Source organism: Daktulosphaira vitifoliae, unplaced genomic scaffold, assembly GCF_025091365.1.
Source record: "Daktulosphaira vitifoliae isolate Bord-2020 unplaced genomic scaffold, ASM2509136v1 Scaffold_2, whole genome shotgun sequence".
NCBI classification, from domain to species: Eukaryota; Metazoa; Arthropoda; class Insecta; order Hemiptera; family Phylloxeridae; genus Daktulosphaira; species Daktulosphaira vitifoliae.
The window spans coordinates 6,889,929-6,916,824 of record NW_026099573.1 but is presented as its reverse complement, the minus strand read 5'-3'; the positions used below and the strand labels follow the sequence as shown (position 1 = coordinate 6,916,824).

The 26,896-nt window shown below is 26.0% G+C and overlaps 1 protein-coding gene across 3 annotated transcripts in view; it reads right to left on the bottom strand.

Moving 5' to 3' along the window:
* The window catches only part of LOC126898606 (protein muscleblind), a 114,807-nt gene extending 103,979 nt beyond the window's left edge, over positions 1-10,828 (bottom strand). For 2 of the 3 annotated variants that reach the window (XM_050672841.1, XM_050672842.1), the window contains exon 1: positions 10,424-10,825. The gene's annotated coding sequence lies outside the window, so the exon portion shown is untranslated. Of the gene's footprint in view, positions 1-10,423 lie in introns of all 3 variants that reach the window. The other variant, XM_050672843.1, reaches the window with a different exon arrangement.
* Between the last annotated feature and the right edge of the window lie 16,068 nt (positions 10,829-26,896).

Below are 26,896 nucleotides of genomic sequence, written 5' to 3'. Positions count from 1 at the left end.
TTTTAAATCCCCCCTGTGGGCAGGTTAAGTGTCAGATTTACAAAAAAAATATACCAAATGATAAGTAAAAACATCTATAAAAAAAAGAATTATATTCATATGTTCATTTTTGAAAAAGTTACGGCAGTTTTTAGTAAAAAAAATCTTGAAAATTTCGAAAATTAGCGATTTTTAAATTTGTAATTTTTTTGGAGGTTTCCCCCATTTACGGAGAACGAGGGAAATTTTTTCAATTTTGAAGGGTAATGTCTTCGACTAGATACAATTTGTGATCTTTTGACGTATCGTTGAAAGAAATCCGTTCGGTGAGAGCTGAGAAAAAGNGATCTTTTGACGTATCATTTAAAGAAATTGGTTCGGTGAGAGCTGAGAAAAAGTGGTAACAGACACAAAAAAAAAAAACACATCATAGTAAAACCAATACCTTCTCCGCTTCGCATCGAAGCTAAAATACATTGTTGAATGTACAGGAAAAATGGACTTTTTTCACTGCCAAATCTCATTTTGTAAATCTTTGTTATGCGCAAACATTAATTACACGGGAATACAAATAAAAATTTTCTCTTGTCTATAATATTTATTTGAATTCTATAAGGAGTTTTGACGCTGATTATGAACTTGACTTCAAATTTCTTGACGAAAGACACTGTTTACTCAGTTATTCAACTATTAGATGTAAAAAGTCACAAATATTGTATAAATTACGATTGGTTACTTAGTTTGGATGTCAAAAAAATCAACTATATTAAAAAATAATTATCATATGCCAAATCTAAAATATAATTATCTTAAGAGTCAAAAAGACTGATAAATATTATTTTCTAAATTAACGAAAAACTGTATCAAAAAAATTACTAATCAAAATAGAATCACAGTTTTCTTTGGATTTTTTTTTTTTTGCCTTACGTAAATTCTTTTCATTATTGCGCTTTTCCCAGTTTTTTAACACGTTAAAAACAATGTATTTTTTTATTTCTCACAAAATTACATTGGTAACAATGTCATAATTATGAGATTAACCCTAATTGTTACAGTGTAAAATTCAGTTATTTCTGAAAAATTCCGATCAAACTTAAATGTAAATGTCTATAAACACCTTTAAACTTGACAAATAAGCTCAAAGATTGAAAAACTCTTAAAAAAAAACTAAAAGTGATCGATTTAACAGTTGATGAAAATTATATTATAATTCTTTTTAACAACTTTTTAAAGAATTTTAAGAGGAGAAATCATTTAGTTACTTCTTGTACGATGGAAAAATTAAACATTAGTATGAATTTTACTTGTTGTCAATAGAGATAATAAAGAAAATAGTTTTATTTTAATATATAGAGTGTTCAGTAAGTAAGGAAACGGGTTTCTATTTTTCTCGTTGTTTGTAACAATTAACCTGTTTCCTTACTTACTAAACACCTGTAGATCTACATGAATTATTAAGTTTTATTAAAATAATAATTTTCCTTTTATATGTCTGTGTAGAATGTTATAAGATATTAATTTTATGTGTTATTTAATTGTCAAGGACGATTAAATCGTACACGAAGTTGACGTGATACACACACTTGTGTGTGTATTTTTATTCTGGTGTAACCAAACTTAAAAATAATAGCATATTCCAAAAGATGATACACAATACAGGGCATGTTGCCAACTCTCAATTATACGTTATCAGGGATACAATGTAAAATAAAAAAAAGAGGTAAATTTTAAGGATATAAAAATGAAACAAATATTTTTTTGTAATTTAAAATGTAATAAATTAGATACAACAAAAAAAAAAAATCGAATATTATTCAGTTATAATATGATGGATATTGTAATTTGTACAAATGAATGTAAAATTGTATTTATAATTTATAATTATGATTAGGATAATGTAGCGGGTAACGTTTATGTCTAACTTTCAATGACTTTATTGAGTATTAATAGTTTCTAACTATTATATGTGTAATGATAAAAAATCATAAAACAAATACATTAATTTGATTAGATATTGGATTCATATTATAATTGAAATCTAGTATTTAAAAATGTTTTTTTTTTTTTTTACGAAAGTAAAAAATGCAGTACATTACAATCATTTATACTTTTATGGTCCAAAAGAGCATAACAATATATTTACTACAGTGCTTGTAGCTGCAGCGAATAAAACTAAAAGAGTATTGTATGTACAGCACATTATTATTGTAGCGCATAATTTTGTTTTACAACTGAAACTGTTAAAATTCGGCGCCACGAATAAACTTAGGCCAGACAACTATCTCAGTAGACTTTAACAACGCCATATTATAATGGTACTAAACGTCCTAATAAAATCTATATAAAACAGTTTATTGAGCACGAAAAATATATTGCCATAATACTATATTGTATAAATTGTATCTATAATGCATAAACATAAATTGTTTTTACATATTAATCAGGATTAAACTATGTCGTTCTTTAGAGGGATGCATTAAAAAAGAAGCACTCCGTTGCTATACGTCGACAAAATGTGTTTTTTTCGCGGACAATAAACCGAATTAAATCCTTGGATCGTAAATTGCAAGGAAGACGTGAAAATACTTTTTCACCCTCTTTTACCATCAACAAAATACAATTATTTCCGTCGTTTAAATTAGTCCACAAGAACAAATATCTTTAATAAACATATTACGTTAAACAAGTCAACTTTGTTCAACAGCAATATTACCTATAATACGGACAAATTTACTTAAGTTGAAAACTATTGGAGTGAAAAACTAAATCAATATTTAATTAAATTTTAGGACGATAAATTTGAAATCTGCAACAATTATTCAACTAGATTTTTAGATTCTACATTCGACTAGTAATTTTCTCAATATTCTTATCAAGGGTAATAATAAATAGATAATACAATGTTCAGTAAGTAAGGAAACGTGTTTCTATTGTTCTCATTGTTTATAACAATTGACCTGTTTCCTCACTTACTGAACACTCAGTAAATTTTTATTCGTAAATTTTAAATCAAAATAATTACACCCAACCTCCTAGAATACATTTTATACGATTTTTAAACGTAATTTTATACTATAGAGTATGATGAATGTTAACTATAAAAATTACAAAATGTCATGAGCTTTTAATTCAATCTATTTTATTGTACATGAAATCAATCAACTGTATAACTAATTTGTTTCCTTCTTACATTATTTCTATATATCAACCTAGATTACTTATAATTAGTTGGTCTTATGAAGTTAAATATACACATTAATTATGTCATTGATCTTTATTTTTAAAAAGGGTTTGCTCGAGGCCGCATTTAGGAAGTTTACCACTTAATTCTGCCGCCCCAATGATCTTTTTATTTTGCTCATCAAACTAATTTTTCTCTGTTATTTTTTATATTAATGTGCAATATAAAATTTACATTGCTTTATATTTTAGTGCCATCCTTAAAAATCTACTACACAAGTTATCGCACCCAGAACACCCACCTATACGTGGCTCTGGATTTGCTAAATAATAGTAGACTTTCTATGGTGAAATCTTAAATAATTTATTTATGAAATGTACAATGACGATTCTAACTAGACTTATAGTAATTTAACTTTTGTAAAACAAGATCTTAAACTTTGATTTATCAACTAATTAATGTTTTTTTTTACTCTTTCATTTATAATAGCTATAATTAAAATTTTATTTCGTGTGACTGCAAATGTGATATTCATTACGAATTTCAAAGTTAAAAAGTATCTAACTTGCAAACACGTCGATGATACACCTAGTGTCTTTGAAATTAACTCATCAAAATTCTGAGAAACGACTTATTTCGTTGTCGTTGAGTCGGTAACGTCTAGTGAATATAAATCGAATTTTATTTAAAACTTTGGCGCTAACTTATAGGAATGTATAGTAACTATAAGAGTAACCATTTTTTCTTACTAATCAAAAAATGTTGAGTATATCGCAACGACATTGACAAAACGTATGATCTATTCTTAACAAACTATAATTATTAATTATTCAAACAATGCGATATGACTTTTGTTTAATATTTAATTAAAAAAAACAAACAAGGAGATACGACTTGGAGACCGCATCTTTGAACGCGCAATCTGAATTAATTTAAAATATCGATTATAGATAAAAACATTTGTTTTGTCTTTTTTACGGAAACAATTTATTGATTATACGTTGGCCTGGCGTGATTTGAAACGTATCCAAACTTGCCGAACACCATGTAGTGTAAACACTAAGCAAACATACTCATAATTTGTGGTAAACCAACACAAACACTTGATGTATTAGTACATTATACGGAGTTACATGAGTTCACATGAAAACAGCGTATTAAGGGCGTAAGTAACGACAATGCGGCGCCAATACGAAATATTCCGAGTGGTTAGAGAGGTTACAGTTTACGTGCTATCCTACAGTTTCATACAAATATTCAATAAATAATCGTAGCAATAATAATATAATACATCCCGAGAGAATGTGAACTTTTCAGGGACTAGTGAGGGTCCTATCAGTTATTTCTGGTTCTTTTTCTTTAGACGAGTGCACGTTTTTCATTTACTTAAAACGTTTTCTCGTACTTCACTCGACAAAACAAATTCATAATAACAATAATAATATGATTAAACAGAACCCCAAGTGGCCACGAATCGTTGGATTTATTCCTCTACTCGTTGACGAAGCCGTACTAATCGAATTAAGTTAGTTTACTTGTTTTTTTTTTTCGCGTTCAGAAATTTTAACAATAAGAAGCACTAAAAACGCTGTAGAGCTGAGTGGTGCATATTATTACAGCCAACTTGTTTTACATAGAACTCCCCTAGAATAAAAACTGTGCTACAAAATATTTCATATTTAGATTGAATATATCTTTCTTGGTATACGTTATGTTAACATATAAAAGGACTACTCTAAAAAACTGTACTAATTAATGATAAATTAACATTAGTTGGACTTAAATAGTCTGTTTAATATTCATTTTGTAAATAGAATACAAGGAAATATAAACCACGGTATTATTGTTTTACCTTAACCGACACTCTTGGTAGTCTTTACAATTATCAAGTAGACATTTAATACATCTAATATGAACTTTTAAGAAAGTTTTCATGTTTTGGATTTTGGTTAGTTACATTGGATGATTTGAAACTTATTAACTAGTTCACTACCTGCATGCAAGAGTAATCTCCTCACGTGTCATTATTTGTCAAAGCAAACACATCCACCTAACACAGAGCAACTTTCTCACAATAAGCGACCAAGTTTTACTGCAAAATATTTCTAAGCTGCAAAACAAACTGATATCTAGTAAATTCGGTCTAAGTATAAGACTAGTTCGCTAAAAGATTTTATCTTCGACTCAAAGAACAATGACTCTTTACAAAACAAAATATATAGGAAATTTTTCTCTTATTTTACAAAATATTTCTTTTATTTATTTAGTAAAAAGAAACTCTTGGGAAATTATTTACTCACTACTCTTTTCATTGAACCTTACAAAGAACTATCTAATACACTGTGAATGCAAAAAAAAAAAATCCCCAGACAACTTCGTCATTGACTAAATTTTATTAGTTTTACTACTAACCACTATGCAATTGTATAGTCCCAGTTAAGAATTATACAAGCGTGCATTTAGGAAAAAATTCGGGAATAGGGGCTAAAGAAAATTAAACCAAAAATAATAATATTATTTTTAGTGACTTTTTCTGCTCGGTCCTTCTGAAAGTAACATTTTCGGTGATTGCATGAGTTTTGGATTGGAGGAAGCTATCCCCATCGAGCATTCCCCTATAAATTTGTTTCTTCTAGAATATATATAAATATATTTTTTTTATAAAATATTATAAACTAATTAATCAAGCATATAGTTCTGCTTCACTTTAAATTTTAGTCAGACGTACATTAATAATTGGTTATATTACGTTTGACTAAAAAATCTTGTGATGAGCCTAAGTAGTATTGCATTTTTTAAATAGTATCAGGTGCTACTAAAATTTCATAATTTTAAGAATCAATATTTATTACAAAAAAAAAATCATAGTAAAAATAAATAAGAAATTTAGTCCATAAAGGAAAAACTTTGATTTAGTTTAAATTTATCTTAGGTTATAGGTGTGACAGGGATTCTAGATAACTCCATTTAAAGCCATGAACAAGTCCTATTGTAACTAGAAGATCTTTACTAAATAGATAATCTTTTGTTTGTGCGGGTCATTTAATGTAAATAGGACTAGTCGATCACATAAAGCGATTTTAATACAATTTCTTAGAACAAGAAAGGTAGACATTTTGAATAAAGATTAACACGAAACAATATTATTAAATATGTTAATATAGTCCGTTTAATTTTCATTGTATTAAATAGGACATAAATATTTGATCGTATTATCAAACAATAAATATAGAGCTAGGTCGGATTCCATGATAAGTGTGTTCGTGAATTGAAACAAAACAATATTATTGCATAGTAGAGGAGCGAGATAAGATATCACAACAGTATTTCACTTGAGTACCGAGATTCCATTTTCTTGTTTTCTGGTTTAAACAGTGTACAGGAAGCGGACAAACACACGTAGGTATCAAATTATAATAGTGCCACCAATAGCTGATAACGCTCGGGAATGCTAAGAGTAGGTAGAAAATTAATTGTCATGACGAGGGTTTTCTTCCCTAGCTGTAGAGCTTTAGTGTTCTGTGTCAGTAAATTAATGTTGTTGTTTGTCGCCATTGCTAAAAAACCGATTGGGAGTTAAGCTATGTTTAGAAAAGAAGATGAAAACTAAAGAATCTTTTTAAAATTAAATATTTTAACAGTTACAATCCAACCCTTATTCAAAATTGGTAAATTAAAACAGCAAATCATGCCTATAAATTATTACCATAATTCAGAGGGTGGCGCCATAAAATTCAAAACGTACTACTAATGTTATTATAAATACAAATGTCCTAAATAGACAAGGGAAAGACAAATTATAATTTATACTCTTTTTATAAACTATCTGAATGAGTGCACTTAAAAATATTAATAAAATCATTCTTATGCGTTCATTTAATTGAAACGAGTTATCACATTGTCAACTATAACAACAGAGTCAAAAAAAAATATGCGACAATCACATATGATTATACTAAATGAAAAAAAAAAATTGATTAATTGAAATAAAAGTATGACTTTTTTAAATTAGTCTTCTAAAATATAGAATAAGATTAAGTGATATCGGAATAAATTATTTTGATAAATATAAAATTCTGGAGTATTTTAAGACTCTAAGTCTTGTGTGCCAAACAATTGAAAAAAATAAATACTAAAAAACTATGCTACCAAATTATAGAATATTTACTATAAGTATGTATAATTTGTATAAATTTAAATTATTTATTCTTATATTCATTCCAATGAAAATCATTATGAAATATCCCAAGAAAATGCTTAGTTTATACTTCTGGAAGAATTTAAAATAATTATTTACTTTTTATTTACATTTATACTCAATTACTCAAAATTAATAACTTCATTATATCTTTTATCTATAAGTTAAGGAGGGTTTCTAGGTATAGAAACAATATTAATATAGATTAAGTAAAACATAATTATTGAATATTGATGTAACTGACATAATTAATACTCAAAAGGAAAATTTGTAAGATAAAACGAATATAAAATAATATATAAGTTTATAATATATAAAATAATTATATAAAATCTTTTGTTTAGTTTATTTTTTAAACTTCAATGAGAAGCTGAGAAGGTATTGGTTTTACTATGATTTGTTTTTTTTTGTGTCTGTTACCACTTTTTCTTAGCTCTCCCCGAACCGATTTCTTTCAATATTACGCGTCAAAATATCACAAATCGTATCTAGTCAAAAACATTACCCTCAAAAATTGAAAAAGTTTCCCTCGTTCCCAGTAAATGGAGGAAATCTCCAAAAAAAAAATACAAATTTAAAAATCTCTAATTTTCGACATTTTTTCAATTTTTTTTTATTTAAAACTGTTATAACTTTATCAAAAATGACCAAAACAATACAAATTTTTTTTTATAGATTCACAATGTCTTTAGCTATTATTTGATATATTTTTTTTATAAATCTTACCTTTACCTGCCCACAGGAAGGGATTCAAAATGACTACTTTTTCACAAAAAATTAACTTTTGAGAGTATTCCGTAAATTCTGACACTTTTATATATATCTTAAATTAAAGCTTATTTAATATACTTTAATATATAAAAAAAAAATTCGTACTTTATTTTGTCTTCACGATGAAAATAGTTGCCGAATACTATTTTTGTGTGAAAGTTCTCGATTTTATATTTTACATTTTTAACTTTATAATACTATAACTTTTTGAAAAGAGTATGGATCAACACAATTTTTTATGAGAAATAATATTTATATTCCTCTTTCATTCGACATACTTTATCTTAATTACGATTTAAATGAGGAAATAGCAGATCATGTAGCTTTTGGAATAATCCAACAATTTTTTAAAATTAAACACTATCTAAAGATTTACATCGAAGCGTTTTTCATGATAGTGATTTTAATCACTGGCAGATATCATTATACTTGACTCAACTATGCACGTCACCACTGTGCCGCGAACCCCCTGTACTGGGTTTTTTTATTATGAGTTGTAAAAAGTATTATGGAATCTGAGCAATAGTATTTCATAGCCAGTAATACTCTTAATTAATCTATCACAAAGACGTTTCATTGTGATAGATCGAGACAAATTATTTCACTGATACAAATTGGAAGTCCTATTATAAAAAAATTTTAATTTTACACATATTTAAAATCTACTGATTCATTTTTTCATTAAAATTGTTTATCAATAAAATGATAAGACCTTCTTTTTGGATCTAATAGTTCAATTTATAATACTTGAAAAATATTATTCAAATCATGTGCTATTTTTTTCAATTAAAAGGACAAGAGCACGCTCGAGATTTTTCTTGTAATTAACTAAATAGTATATTTGATGTTATTTTTTTTATATGCCAAATTAAAATGTATAGATGAATAATGCATTAAAGAATCATTTTTTTAATTATGTATTAAATATTACCCATAAATTAAAGCTGGAAAAGTAACTGATAATTTGTAAATATATGTTATATATACAGTGTGATTTTTTTATCATAACCCACTCAATTACTTACAGAATAATAATATTATAACATTTTTTTTTTATTACTATCTTTAGTTAAACATTATTCTTGAATTATTAACTATGTAATACTTTTTAAGTTCATCCCTTATGCCTGGTAAGGGTGTCAACTTTGTTTTTTTAAATGGTAACACATATTTTTAATTTAATAAAATGTTTGAGTTTTTAATTCAATAGTAAATGGCATTTGAATTTTTAATAAAACTTAATTTGTTTATTAGATATAAACATTTAAAGTTTCAAATTTTTGAGTTAAATTTTTTTATTATTATTTTTATAAATACACTAACTGACAATACAGAAAGTATATCTATTGATAATCATAATTGATAATAAACAATCTGTGACTGAGATAGCAATGTCATAAAAATCCAATTAGCTACCTGTATTTACAATCCCATGTGTATTATACATGTATATTAACTCAAAATTTTGAAACTTTAAATGTTTATATCTAATAAACAAATTAAGTTTTATTAAAAATTCAAATGCCATTTATTATTGAATTAAAAACTCAAACATTTTATTAAATTAAAAATATGTGTTACCATTTAAAAAAACAAAGTTGACACCCTTACCAGGCATAAGGGATGAACTTAAAAAGTATTACATAGTTAATAATTCAAGAATAATGTGTAACTAAAGATAATAATAAAAAATTGTTTTTAAATTATTATTATTCTGTAAGTAATTGAGTGGGTTATGATAAATAAATCACCCTGTATACATATATTTAATATGTTTTGTCATGTTTCCATTTAAATAAAACGGTTACGACTTTTCATAAAATGAAAACCAATCGTAGAAATGATTACGATTTCTTAGCACAGTTTTCTTTTGAATAACAACTAGAAAAATTGTTACTGTAATAATAGGCGGCATTTTGAGGCTAAGTACTCTTCCAAGAAGTAAAAAATTTGTATATAATGTGAAAAAAAATAATTTTAGTTGTGACAAAATTATCATTCTTCTTTTAAATTGTTTTTTTCAATTGATGAGTGTAACTCAATTTCATATTTTTTTAATAATAATAAACTCTGGATGATTTTAAATAGTTTAAATTTCAACCATGTTTATCTTACCTTTATAATAAAGAATACTGAGAGTAACAAAAAAAAGTTTGTTAGTTAACATAATATTTCGTAAATTAATTTATAATGTTAACTTGATAAAATTGTTTAAAATCCTCTGTTAATTTTACAATTCTAAATTAATTTTTGTAGATTTGTTAAAATTTATTCTAAAATTTTTATTTACTTACCAAAAATTGATGATCTTGACTTTTCGTACAAGTAATGACTATTTTAAGGTTTTGACAAAATATTTTCAAACCAGTTCGTTCTAACAGAAATTCTATCAGTTGGCGGCAAAGAGTTTTTTAGGAATAGCTATGAGTTGGGAGGAACAATATTTGCTAAAATAGCGGTGGCGCGTGCCCTATACTCGGTTAATACAATTGTCAAGGGAGAAAGGAATCAAGAGTGAACGTGTCTTCTAACAGAATTTTAACGGTGGCGGCTACGCAGACAACGACGACGACGGGCGGCAAAATAGCGACGACAGCGACAGCGGAGTAACGTACTAGTACAAGCGACAAACCAAATGATACTACTACGGCGTCGGCAGTGGCGACCGTCGGCGGCGTGATGTGCTTACTTGCGTGTGCGTGTGCCACGATAAATTATTCCCGAATCGCGGATAACGTAGGAGGCGACGGCGAGGCCGGCGTAGAGCGCGACAGTTGCCCGAAAAGTGACACGATATATTTTTGCAAACTCGAGTCTAAATTGGAAACAAATTTGCATGTTTTAATTTTGATAAAAACAATTTTGTGTTCTAGTTTGTATATAGTTAATAAAAAAAAAAGGGATTTTTTTTTGATGGAACAATGTTTAAAATTTATTTTTTATTTCTATAGTATTAAAATAATAATTATTTCTTTTGTTATCTCAAACAGCTATTAAAGTAGAAAATCGTCATCATTATTTTAATACTATCATCTTTTGTGGTAATTCCAATAAATAACTGCTGTTATAGACCCTTCGATGAAATGTGAAAAATAGTACGATAAAAAAGAGGAAAAATCCCTTTGGGTATATCTTAAGACTTCGGTAAAATATTACCATTACACCAGAACATTTTGGTTCACAAATAAAATTAATTAATTAATTTTGTTAAAGAGCCGTTGTTAACGGACTTGTAGAACAAGTTATAAAATACACAACAGTGTTGGGAATACAAAACCAACAATTTATCGAGATTAGATATAGATTTTCAAATAAAAAGTCATTTAGACGAGATAAACATAATTGGGAAAAAAATGATCTAAATGAGAAATAAAATAATTTGATTCTTATCCTGATAAAATACAGATAAATTCCTGTTTTTTATTTATTAATAATTTTCTTATCGTTTTTTCTCCCCCCCCCCATCATGCTAAATGAGTTTCTATTTTTTATCGACAATGCAAAGAAAAATTTCCATCCAAATAAAATGTTACTAAAGCATTTTCAACTCTACTATTAATATAAAACGATAAAAAAATTAGCTAATGGTACATACTGTTTATTAAAGTTATATAGAAAGTGTTGCCATTTTTTGTCTACAGTTTTTATTAAGAATACTAACCTCATTTTTTCATGAAAATGTGCAGAGTTAAATTTGATTTATTTTTATAAACCAAAGTATATATTAAGTTTATTGTAAGACATTATTTCTGAAGGTAGAATTAGGGATAACTTTCAAAAGTTAAATGAGAATCTATAATTATATTTTTAACGTTAAATGCGGAATGGATTAAAATAAGTTTTAACTGATCGATAACTAGTTTTGTAACATTACTTATTGAATTAATACAATTTTTATTTATAGGCGACAAGGGTTGTAGGGAACATAATCTCTGAATTATGGTTAAAATAGTACGACGCTAAACATTATCCCACTTGTCACCTTTTCTAAATCTATAAATGTTAATGTCCTAAAAAGTAATGTTACAAAACTTGTTATTGACTACACCCAGAGAAAAACCTCGATCTATATAATAAATTCATTGTTCAATTTGATAAATATATCATTACTATTGAATCAATGATATATTTATCAATATGATATTTTTTTTTCTTGTCTTGAACAATAATTATTTATAAGAATAGTTATTTTGTTCGTATTAATAAAACATTATCATAAACCCTTGATAAAATTTCTCTTTCAATTTTGATTGAGGTTTTTCTTTGGGTGTAGTAGAAATTTTATTTGATTTTGACTATTCTTCTCTATTTAATAATTTTAATACCAGGGCGAGTAACAATATCGCGCTTACCCTGTGATTATAAGGAAAAATTTTATTGAAGTTGGATGTATAATAAAAGAATACTGTAGTCATTGGCTCACATAAAATTGTATTATTCATACCATAACAATAATATAAAATGCCAATAATAATTAAAAATGTCATCCATGTAACTGAGATTACAAATAACCTTGTATAATGAAATAATAATCAATACATGCGTTTATTTTTTAAATACAAAGAATGATTAAAATCAATAATCAAAAGTCATTCATGTGACTTAAACAATTAACTTAAAACAACCATGTGGTACATAGAAACGAGATAAAATATTACTATTACCTGCAGGTTTAAATGAAATACTCCAACATAACTAATGATTATCAAAATCTTCTACAATTAACAATACAATTTTTTTTTTTTATGAAAATAAAATTTTACAATTTCATAGCAAAAACAAAACTTTTTTCTATCTTATAACCTATTTCTCACAACAGTATATTTTACAGTAAAAGGTTGCCCGGCAATGGTAAGCGGTTGATACCGTTCTGCGACCGTCATAGGACGGTGTGATGAGTGGACAGACAACCGTGAAGAGCGCGCTACTATGATTTACAAAAAAGCACCCGTTTTCTATATTGTATTATTTTTAATACAATTATTTATCACATCATATTACTTGTAGTCAGTGTCTGACACCGTATCGAAAAAAGCCGGTTGGGAACACCAAAACCCTTTACAGTAGTGCAAACCCAACCTTGACCGAAACCTTAAATTCAAACTATTTAAAAACAGGACCGGAACCCATTTAAATTAATAAAAAATAGGGGTTTACGATGTTCTTAAGGTTAATAGACGGAAAGAAAATTTAATACTTTTAAATGATAAATTTTTAATTTAAAATAAAATTTCTTTATTTAGTTCCAAGAGGTCGTAATTTATAAATGAGGTCGACGTCACATGTATTATGATATTATTGTTGTAGTGGTGACATATCGTTTTTAATTGAGTATTTTCAGAAAGTTATAATACGCACTTATTGTCTATGTCCGGACTGACGTGCCGCAACGATAAAAATAGCCAAGTGGGTATTTTAGCTAATCGACAAAAATAGTGATTGCGAAGCAGCTGTGAACTGTTGAGCCAATCATGAAGCACAAACGCGTGTTCATTGTCAATTTGAATTTTCAAGATATACGTTAATGATATGCAATCTGCAAATTAACTATTTTAGTTTAGTGTAAATATGAAAATAGCCCGCCGTTCTCAGTCAGTCATTCATACTTATTTAATTCAAAATGATGGAACGAAAAATTTTTAATAACTATTTACAGTTAAAATGTATTATTTTCTAACTCAATTACATGAACGCATAATAAAAATTAACTCTTTTTAAGTTTCTCCGCACAGATGAACTTTCTATTATGTATAGTTTAAAATGGGTAATCTGTAGTTAAATTTGTTAAATATCTACTATTAACTAATGGAGAAGTTTCGACATAAAATAATTTATGATTGAAACATTGAAATTAACATATGGATTTAACCCTATATATATATAATATAAATATAACGGTTGTCCAAACTCTCTCTGAAATCCGCCACTGATATTAATTATAAAATGTCGAAAAAAAACTTTAAAGTAAGTTTAACCGGTTAAGACCAGTTTTTAAACAAAACTTTAAATTTTGATTTTCTAAAAACCTAACCGTCACGTAAACACGAAAAAATAACTAATAACCTATATTAGATGATGTTTAGATAAACATTTATAGTTATATAGCTAAGATAAATAATAATATTATTTTTATCTACATAAAAGAATCTACATTTTCCCAATTCTGCATGTTATGTTAAGTGCAAAGTTATCGCTTATACCATATTTTATAATCATCAAAATGATTATAAAAACAATACATTATATAACGTAAAAAGGTGTAAATGACAGTTTAAGAAAATATGAAATATTTAAAATCAACATTTTTCTATAAATTTGCTGAATAATTTATTAATTAGACCTAAATGTATTTTATTACCATTAAATGATTAGATAAAAGCTATTTTAAGTTAATGTTAAAACTCCCAAATTGATCGTCAGTTTTTTTTTGTTTACCTATGTAACCTATCTTTAACAAAATAATTTAGAAAAAATGAATAACTCAATTAGCGATTATGAAAAAATATCTTTTTTTAGTTTTTATGAAAAATGATAATATACTTTGCGTCATTTTATTTATTAAGGGTTGATAAAGTTCTAGAACAAACGGAATAAATAATCCACTTAACAATGGATATGTACAAAGATGAATTATTATTTAAATTCACTACCATCCACTCATTTTCATCTTCTCGTTTGGAATATAAAGCTAACTTGATGAGAGTCAGTCGAAGACCAATTATCGTTACTAACGATAGATATCAAGAGAAAATAAAAATAAATATGCATGAATTTCACATTGAAACTAGTTAAATTTTAAGTATAATTTATAACATGAGTAATTTTGTACAAGTGCATTGCACACATAGTACGTGTAGGGCTGTTATCTCAAGTGTTATTTTATGCTATTGTATGGCATAAGAGGATAAACATATCAAAACCAGTCAATCTTTAAAAACGTATTTATGTAACTGTTGAATAACTATAACTATAACTTAAACTTAAAATTTTTTTTTCTGATGATGCTTAGTAGTACATATTATTTTCGATTGGTTATGAAGAAAGCCGTGCATTAAATTTAAACCAATCTTATACTCATAAGAAGAGTTCATACAAAAATGTATATAAATTCTCTATAAGAAAATTGTCCAAAATAATAAACTGTAAATTTTCATTTGAAATAAATTCCAGATGTGAACGTATAGTGTCAATTGTTATTTTGCATCTACATAGATTAACTTACGTTAGTGCATTAATTATGTTAATGTGCTTGACTGTTGTATTTAAGGTTCCAAGTGTGCAACATTCAAATTAAAGTGCTTCACAATTAAAAGTTTCATTAAACTTATAATATTTTTATAGAAAATTAAAAAATATATAAACAATTTTACACTTGAAGATGAGGGTAATCAAAAAATTGTCTAATGAATGGGCAACCTGAAATTTTTAGTTTCAATGTGAAGCTGAAAAAGTAGATTTAAAGATGATGTAATTTTTTTTTTGTGTCTGTGGCCACTTTTTTCAGTTCTCACTGGCTCGATATCTTTCTGCGATACGTAAAAAGATTACAAATCGTATCTAGTTGACATTACCCTCAAAAATTGAAAATTTTTCTCTTGTATCCTGTAAATAAAAGAAATCTCCAAAAAAAAAATAATTTTAAAAATTAATTTAAAAGAAAAAAAATGATTTTCGAAATGTCTTTACTTTTTTTTCTTAAAACTGCCATAAAATTAAATAATCAAAATAATTTTCTTTTATATTGAAACCTTAAGTAATTTCCTTTTATTTGATATAATATTTTTGAAAATCTGACCCTTTACCTACCTAAAAGGAGGAGATTCAAAATAGATACTTTCTTACAAAATTCAACTTTTCCAACTTAAGTTTTGAAAATATTCTGGAAATACTGCGGTTTTTAAATATATTACAAATTAAAACTTATGTTACGTTCAATAAATTAAAATTTTTGTCCCGATGGTTTTATCTTTTACGTGCAAATGGCTGCCGTAGTTAAAAAACATTCTATTTTTGTGTTGACATTTTATTTTTGATTGTTTATTTTAAAATACCTTATAAGAGTTTGCCACAGTAATGAATCCACCAATAAATGAATCTAACTTACATTAAATATAAATTTATACTTATTTTGCCTTTTTAAAAGTAAGACAAGTTTTATTGACTTTTTGAAAACTTGAAAATTTTTATAAAAAGTAAGCTTATTTTATGTACTAGAAGTCCAAAAAAAAAATTTGTACCAATGACCTATTTTCTATATGCAAATGCCATTCGAAGTAGAAAAATTAATATGAGGTAATTTTGCTTTTGGAATAATCCACCAATTTCTTAAAATTAATCACTATCTACAGATGTGCATCGAAGCGTTTCATAATATAGTGATGTTGATCACTGTCAGATATCATCTATACTTGTCCCAACTATGACACGTCTATATTGTGCCGCAACTCCACCAAACTACCTTTTTTTTAAATATCTTTCAATTGAAAAAGAAAATTTTTTTTATAAAATTTTTAGTGAATGTATCAACACCATATTGTATAAATATAGTATAATAATAGTTTTTTTTTTAAAACTTATTGTGTACATAAAAATTCTTTTTAAAATTTCATAAATTATTATTTGCTTTTATTTATGTTTTAGTTTCAATCTTAAATAATTTTACACAAATTAAATATTATAAGCATTAAATTTCATGAAAAAGTGAAATATTAATAATTATTATTTCACTATTGTTGTGTTACGTAAGTTTTACTATTTTCGTATGATTCATTTTTTTTCATAACTCGCTTTGAAAATCCCTGGAGTTCACCAACGTGTGACAGGTGTTTTGATTCAATTTCATTACAAATGCTTATGTTCTAAAAAAAAAATGTAAAACAATGCGGTGAAAAATTTTTTATTGAAAATTTTATTGAATTATGTTATAACGTCTTTAAAGAATTGTCTAAAATGAGTTACTTTTTAATAAAGACAATTAAAGTATCAGAATAGCTTAAAGGTACTTCTTTACAATAGTGAAGCGCTACGTACATTAAACAATTTGTTACAAATAGTCATGTTCATAAAAGAAGTACCTAGTTCCCATTGTAGAGATATTTTGACTTAAATGCTTGATTTGATTATTAACGCAAACATATTTTGAAACTCTTCAAAATGCTTCTATAAACAAATATACGCCTAAAAAAACAAAATTCTTCTCCAAGGAATCGAACTTTAAAAATTAGTTAACTTATAAAATAATTTTATTGAAAAGTTATCTTAATAGCTTTAAATTTTTTTATCTTTTACTTTCCATATACACATAAAATTAATATGAACATATTTTTTCATAACTATTATCATAATTATTTGTTTTATTTTTAAATATTAAAAGAAAAAAATTTAAATACAAAACGATCATGAATTACTATTCAAAACTATTATATACCCCTTAATTTATTTTTTAATTAAAACATCCTCAAATGCCTCATAAGATGTAATTTATTTGTTTTATTAGAAATAAATATAAATGACTAAAAATATAAAGGTGCTCTAAGTTACATAATCAAAACAAAATTATAACTTAAAAATTCTAATGCGGCTAATAATTTAATATCTGAAAATATTTTATTAGATATGTTATTTATTGATATTTATAACTTTATAAACTAAAAATTTTTATACTAGAGAATGGTGTATTTAAAAATAATATTTTATAGCCTATAAATTATAGGTCTCAATTTGTTATAAAATGTTATTTTTTAAAAATAGTAAAAAATTTTATTTAGATCAGGGTTGGTGGAAGAACAAACTTACCAATGTATTCATGTATGTACAAGAATAAATGCCTTGTAATAATTTTCTCAAAAGCAAGCGCCAACACAGATGTAAATAATGATTCTTATGAACACGTAGCGCGATCTAAGAGTGTTACATTCACTTATAAGTGTTAAATGAAATAGCTAGGTATTATTAGAGATACAAAAAAAAAAACATATTTTATATTTCGCTAGTGTAATACTTGTATAATTTTATAAATGAATGACTAAAATTTTAATGTAAATTATCAAATTAAAAGCACAGAAAAACTATGTTTCACAAAAATATTTCAATTTAGGGATATGATTTCACTGTGTAATTCAGTTTAAAAACGAATTTTATACTATTAATGGAAGATTTCCCTCATTTACAGGGAACAAGGGAAATTTTTTCAATTTTATACAACTTGTGATCTTTTGACGTATCATTGAAAGAAATGGGCCCGATGAGAGCTGAGAAAAAGTAACGACAGACATAAAAAAACATATCACAGTAAAACTTTGCAGCTTCGCATCAAAGCTAAAAATTAAGAGGTAATTTTTTTGCGGTCAAATCATTTTTTAAGTTTAAAAATAATTGATTTAACTTAATATGAACACAGGAAAATTAAACTTAAACGTATGTTTTATGCTGTAAACGAATAAATTATGTTATTTTGAACAATTATATATTATTTGTTTATCAATTTAAAAAATTCATGATCGATATTTATTATAATTAAACATTAAAACTTTTCCTATGAAACGAAGAAATTTGTTAATCTAAATAATTAATCCATTGTTACATCATTACTAAAATTTTTCCAGAGGATTAAAACAAATTTATCTAAAAAATAAATGTAACTAAATGATGAATTGTATGTGGAATTATAAGCTTTTATAAATTTTGTTTAAGTCACTTTTAGGGGTGTCAAATTTATGTAACTTTTTCGTAAGATTATACAGTAATGTAAAGATATTTTTCATTTTATGGAGGAAGAAACTTAACATTGTTATATATAAATATATATATATATAAAATTAAGTCGAACCCCTAAAGTCTTTGACCGTACTCACAGACTAGTTGTATAGAATTTGTTTGAATATTAAGACGCTCACGAGATCAACCATTGCGCCGTTATAAAGTAACCAAGAACTTTGTCCTAATTATTGTAAAATTGTTCAACACTTAGTTAAGTCGATTTTGGTGTTAGTACAATCGGTGTCCGAAACATCTAATAGTGTTTTACCGTTTTCAAAATGTCCCAAGATGAGACATCGTACATTTGCGGTTCTTGAAACATGAACGTTAGCGTTTTTGAATTAAGTATTACCTCAATCTGTATTACTAAAATGTTGATCTCTTTGAAGTTTTAGCGAATTTTTATGACGCCAACCATAACCCACCAAATTTTTGAGCACTATTAAGTTGAAGTATCACGAAACGGAATTTATACATTAGTTGTAGAGGCCCTTAGCTACAAAATGACTATTCAATTACTTATAAGCCAATACAACATACGTGGCTTTGTATATGATATACATAGTTTCCATTATTTTCTAAGAATTTTAATGGATCAAAAATACGAGCTATAGTTGATGAAACATTTCTTTTGATGTGTACTTTACCATATAAACGATGTAACCAATTTCTTAAAAAAATGATCTGCAAATGTTATCCAAGGTTAACCCAATACTGTCACCATATTCGAATCTTATTGATCAAAGCACATTTTTCTCTGGCTAGATTTTCTTTGGGAACTGCTTTTTATCACTTTAAGGAAATTTATGGTCAATTTTTTCAACGCGGATCCTCCCCGTAAAGTACTGAAATCGAATGGAATTGCAGGTTTAAAACTTCATCAATCGCATTATATTATATTACCCGTGTAAATACTATCTACACAAGTAAGAACACATAAGGCTTGCTGTAAATCAGGATGATCTATGGAATATTTCTCAGCTAGTTGAAAGCATTCGTAATGCCAAAAACAGCGCTGAATTCATAAATGATAATTTAATTAGTAGTCACTTAATGAGTCTGTGACCAAAGAGCGCCATATTATGTACTTGAAACTCCTTTTTTTTGCCAAATTAACACCTGACTGTACATGTTAAAGATGTACATATCGCACCTGATAACGCATTACAGTGCTCTGAATCGTAGTAAAACGTCCAAAGTCCCATTTTCTAAATCGGTACCCTTCCCTAGCTGGTCATTTAATAATGACCAACTAATCCATTAATATTAGTAACCATTTAATAATAATAAGTTAATTAGTTGGATTCCATACAACACATACATATTTTAAAATAGATTTAACCAAATAAATATAAATCATCTTAAAAGCCATTAAATTCAATTGAGTCCTATAATTAAAGTCGAAAAATTAGATGCTTTATTAAAAACACAATTAATATTGATACGATCACATATACGTGATCACATCCCACAACATCATTGTACCACACGTAATACTACAAGAGGGTAGCCTGCACAAATTAACACTTTTGGAATTCACAGCTACCGTGCCATAGTACTAATGTCCCAAACGAAAGTTGACTTTTTACCACCATCGCAACCATTACTCTTGTTGTCTTATGCTTTAACTTAAATTAGCTACCATCTCTAAGTGTCCAGGTGGTAGTATTGTTTATTTAATACTTCTTTACTTAATAAATATTTATATTGTTGTTAACCAAGAGTGTTATATATAGATATATATTGTAGTACGACCCTTGGTAGTTCCTCTAAAGGAATACAAATTAAATAGCGATGTAACAATATGCGGATAAAAACATAATTATAAACAAAAAAGAATACCAATATACTTAACAGTATTTACGTGATTAATAATATTTATCTGATTTTTTTATGAGAAAAAATTATAAAAGAAAATTTTATATATTAAATACCATATCGTTTAAATTAAACCAATTAGTAGATTAAATTGTAAATTAGTATAAATAATCAAGAGCTCGTACAATTATAACTAATTTTAAGTCATCCGTAAAAGATAAAAATAGTAAACTATTTAATATTTATAAATACGTGGAATATTAGTAGGAATAGACTACCTTGGCATACAATCAAGGTTTTTTATTTTAACAATTTGTAAACGATTTTCTTTGTAGGATCTTATCCAAGAGAGTAATGTACCTCTCATACAAATATTTTTAAGCTTTTTTACTAAAAGAAAAATTGTTTACACTATCAAAAAATGTATTTGACTCTATATAAATTTAGTTTATCTGATGGTGTTTATGTCAATTGACTAAAGAATAAAATTTGACACCCTTATATATAAGGGATAAATATACAAAAAAACTATAAGATTGAAAAATTGAAAGAAAAATTGAACTAAAAAAAACCAATAAAAAAATTATTAATATTATTTTTATTTTTCGATTAATTAAGTGGTTCATAACAGGTGAAACACCCTGTAAACAGTTTAATCACAATTAATTTATCAAAAAATGTTGCTAACACTAACAATAAAGATACAGTGGGCATCAAAAGGCTGTTGTTATAGGAAGGGAATAAGAATATCACATAGATACGAGAAGAACAAATACTTAACTTTATTGTAATATTCTGTTTTAAAACATTTGCAGAAAATCAATACCTCTTATATTTCTCAGGTCAAATAAAACAATACAATAACACATTTAATTCTGACTTTTGCACAATTATATAATAGTCATGAGTCACTATCTTTATTCACGAGGCACCATAAAAGTACTAATTACGGAAAATATTTACAATTACTCTTTTGTGTTGATTGGACTACGAGATAATGACTAAATGTATCTATAAAAAAACCAGCACAGTGTGGACGTGGCATAGTTGAGTACAGTATAGATTTAATCTGACAGTGATTAAAATCACTATCATAAGAAACGCTTCGATGCAAATCTGTAGATAGTGTTTAATTCTAATAAATTGGTAGATAATTACAAAAGCAAAACGAACTCCCATTTTCTTATTTATAACAAGATTAATAATTCTAAAATTAAAAATATAATATATTATTGTATAATAATTAATTTTTTAGATATAATTTTTATAATCATTTGTTTTAAAATTTTTGTTGATTTTGATTTTTAATATGTTAAAGGTAATTACTTTTAATCTACTTTTTTTTGCCCTTTAAAGTGAAACTTTATAATAAAAAAAAAATGAATTTTTTACCATAACTTTTAGCTTAACTTACAAGTTTCAAATTGACATAATTAAATAGAAAAAATGGTATTGTTAAGATTAATAAGAACTCAAGAAATTTTATAATTACTATTTACAGTATATTTATTAGTAAAGCTCGATTTTATTGCATTTTTATCGTAATAGATCACTTAAATAAAAATCATAGTAATAATTTCCTAGTAACTTTTGGTATTTAAAAATATTCTACAATTGAAATATGAACTGATTTAATTTCAATGATTTACTTTAACTAAAAAAACCAACAAAAAAAAAAACGGTAGCACAGTGGGGTCGAGGCACAGTGTGGACGAGGCATAGATGGGACAAGTATAGATGATATCTGACAGTGATTAAAATCACTATCATAAGAAACGCTTCGATGCAAATCTGTAGATAGTGTTTCCTTTAGAGAAATTGGTGAAATATTTTAAAAGCAACATGAACTCTTATTTCTTTAATTATATCCTGATTAGTAGTTCTTTGATTTTAAAATATAATATATGAATAAATACTAATTATAGTTTTTAAATTTAGTATGAAATTGTGAGGCCAGCTATGATGTATGGTTAATAGTGTTGGGCGGTTGATAAGAAAGTAGAGCAGAGAATAAGTGTAGCAGAGATGAGAATGCTTAGTTGGAGAGTTGGAGTGACTAGAGAAGATAGGATAAGGAACGAGCATATAAGAGGAAGTATAGGTGTTGCGTCAATCGTGGATAAGATGACAGAAAATAGACTTAGATTGTTTAGTCATGGTATGAGGAAAGAAGAATCGAAAGCTGTAAGAACAGTTATAGAAATGAATGTTGAAGGAAGAAGAGATAGAGGAAGACCAAAAAAGAGATGGAGGGATGCTATTGAATGCGATTTGAGGACAGCTGATGTGAGCGTAGAAGATGTGGGAGATCGTGTCAAGTGGAATCTTAGGATAAGGGTGCCCGACCCCAAGTAGTTGGGATTAAGGCAAAGAAAAAGAAAAATAATTCCGGTGTCATTTGACATAATATGATTGTAGTTTCGGAATGTACAATTTAGCGTTTAGTTGGGTTTAAATAATATAGCGACAAATCAATTACCTACTCTATCGCTTGTATATTAATATACACTACACTTTAATGATACAATAAATAAATAAACTCACACATACACACATATGCATTTATAACATTGTGTCTAATGTAAGTATAACATGATAAAAAGTAACCGTAAAATGAAAAAAATGGAATATAAATTTTATTACTCATATTAAATGTAATGTAACTCGAAAAATATTTGTTTAAATGAAAAAATATAAGATTATATTTTTATTTATAATTGTCTTTTAAACAACTTTTGTGCGAAACTTTTTTTTGTAAGTTAAATATTTTTTTTTGAGAAAATTAAGAAAGCTCATATTTTTGAACTTTTGCGAGGATTTAAAAAAAAAGCTCAATTCCAATCTTGAGGACTATTAGTATGTCATTATACATATTTTAATTCAACTTTTAAAAAAACAAAATTTTTTCCGCAATTTTTCCTTTGTTGACTGGCCTAGATGTCAATTTTAAACTTGTAATTGAGCTAAAAGTTATGGTAATATATTCAATTTATTTTACTATAAACTTTCATAAATCTTTATCAAAAATTTTTCATCAACTTTAAAGAACCAAAAAAATAGGTTAAAATTGAAAATTTGGACTGATTATTTTTAACATATTAAAAATCAAATCAGTAATAATTTGAAAACAAATTTTTTTTTCTTTTAATTATTATTTTATATATATAATTAGTAATAATATAAAAAATTAGAAGTGATAGAAATAGTCTACTTGCAGATTTGAAAACAACGCGAAAAGTTGATTTAGAAAAGTATATTTTTGCTTCTGATGAAAGTTCCTTGTAGTCCAGTGCATTTTTTTATAGTAACAAACAGTTTTTATTGAAAATTATTGTATCAAGCCCTTTAAATTTTTATACACGTAAAAGTAAAGCAAAATATAACTTCTTTATTATTTTTATAATTTCTCCGTTTAAATTACAATATTAAATATCAATTTCATACTAAATTTAATAATTATAATTAGTATATATTCAAATATTATATTTTAAAATCAAAGAACTACTAATCATGATATAATTAAAGAAATAAGAGTTGATGTTGCTTTTGGAATAATCCACCAATTGCCTAATTAAAACAAAAAAAAAAAAAGTTTGTTGGGAATTTTTTCTGCTATTCTGCAAAATTACTCCTTCGTTGACTAGAATGAATCATTAAATAGAAAATTTTATGAGAATTAAAACAATGTTATTTTTAAGATTAATATGCAGTCAGAAAGTTTTATAATTATTATTTATTGTAAATTTATCAGAAAAACTCATTATTTTTTGCATTTTTATCGTAATAGAACACTTAAATAGAAATCATAGTAATCATTTCTAAGTAATTTTTGATATTTAAAAAGATTCTACTATTGAAATATCCAGAACTGAATTAATTTTAATGATTTACTTTAACTAAAAAAAAAAAAGTTAATATTTTGAATCCCTCTTGTGGGCAGGTAAAGGGTTAGATTTATAAAAAAAACCAAATGATAGATAAAGACATGCATCTAAATAAAAAAAAATATACTGATTTGGTCATTTTTGATAAAGTTATAACAATTAACAAAGTTATAAGTTTTATACACTGGACTACAAGGAACTTCCATCAGAAACAAAAATATACTATTCTAAATCAACTTTTCGCGATGTTTTAAAATGTGCAATTAGACTTTTTCTATAACTTCTAAGTTTTAATATTATTAAAAAATAGTTTTTACATATAAAAAAAAATAATTAAGAACAAAAAAAATTGTTTTAAATTAATACTGATTTGATATAATATTTAATATTAATTTGATTATTAATAAGTTAAAAATAAGGAAAATGACATATTTAACCAATTTTGTTAATCGTTTAAAGTTGATTGTTGTAAATGTTTATAAAAAAAAAAAAAAATTTATTTTACCATAACTTTTAGCTCAATTGGTAAGTTTGACATTGACATAATTAAATAGAAAATTTTATGACAATTAAAAAAATTGTATCGTTAAGATCAATATGCAGTCAGAAAGTTTTATAATTACTATTTATTGTAAATTTATCAGAAAAGCTCAATATTTTTTTGCATTTTTATGGTAATAGATAACTTAAATAGAAGTAATAGTAATTATTTCCTAGGAACATTTGTTGTTTGTTGAAAAGATTCTATAATTGAAATATTGAGAACTTAATTAATTTTAATGATTTGCTTTAACTAAATGTACCAATCAAAACAAAGTTGTTAAAAAGATTTACTCAATTGAGTGTATTATAAAATTTGATTATATTTGTAAAAATCAATTGTTAATTCAGGAGAAAAAACAATCATTTTTTTTAGAAATGATTTATATAGCAACATGTTACAAAAAAAAATTGTAATATTATAGTCTAGTAGTAGCACACACAAATAGAGTAAAAAAATTATTAAATTACAAAGTAAAATGATTTAATTTTGTAGTTGAAACCTATCATATCAAACTTCATTCGTTAATAAATATTTTGAAAACATTAGAAATTAATGATTTTAATTGTCTTTATGGAGACGATGTAATAACTAACTGTTTAATTGATAAATTAGAATTTTTTTTTCAATTTTTGAGAGTAATATCTTCAACTAGATACGAATTGTAGTCATTGGACGTATCGTTGAAAAAAGGTCAAGTTAGAGCAGAGAAAATAAATGATATTCACAAAAAAACATCTTCTCGGCTTTGCATCGAAGCTAAAACTTAAAATATAGTAAAATAATTTTAATACGAATAAGAAATTTCTTCTTGCAAGGGGCGACTAAAGTGATGGGATCATTGTTCTTTATTGAAGTTATTGAATCTAAATGAGTTAAAAATTCTTTAACCAACTTAAAAAGAATTAAGAAAAAATGCAAAAAATTCATTGCCATACGCGGGTTGGAACCTCGTACCCCAAGCGTGTAAAACATAAATTTTACCAACTCGGCAACCGTACGTCGCTACCGTCGGGTGAAAAAATAGGCTATTTAAGCTAGTTCAAATTTCAAAGTTATTTTTCTCGACTTAAAAGAAGCAAACAAATTTAAATAAGTTTAACTTTCTATGCTATATTAATTTTTTATTTATATAATATTTATGAAAATCTGTAGTCCCCTTGTCAGGTATTTTAAAATAAAATAAAATACAAAACCCAGAATTTTAACACAAAAATAGCAAATTTTTGAATACGGTAGTCATTTTTACCGTGAAGACAAATCCAGAGGTCACATTTTTTTTTTTAAATTAAAGTATATTATATAAGCTTTAATTTAAGATATATATAAAAGTGTCAGTATTTCCGGAATACTTTCAAAAATTAAATTGAAAATATCATAGTAACAATACGCATGATTAAAGTTTTGACCCCCCTTGTTAAAGGGGTATGATCCGATTTACAAAAAAAGCGTGTAGATGAAAGGAGTATATAAATATTTATTATAAAAAAATAATAATATTGATCCATACATTTTTCCAAAAGTTATATAAAATATAAATTAAATAATATAACATATAAAATCGAGATTTTTTTCACGGAAATCGTACGTTTTTCTTTAACTTTGATGTCCGTTTTCACCACGAAGACAAGTCCAGAGGTCAAATTTTTTTTTTTCAAATTAAAGTATATTACATAAGCTTTAATTTAAGATATATATAAAAGTGTCAGTCTTTCCGGAACATTTTCAAAAGTTAAGTTGAAAAAGTTCTACTTTCTATACGCATT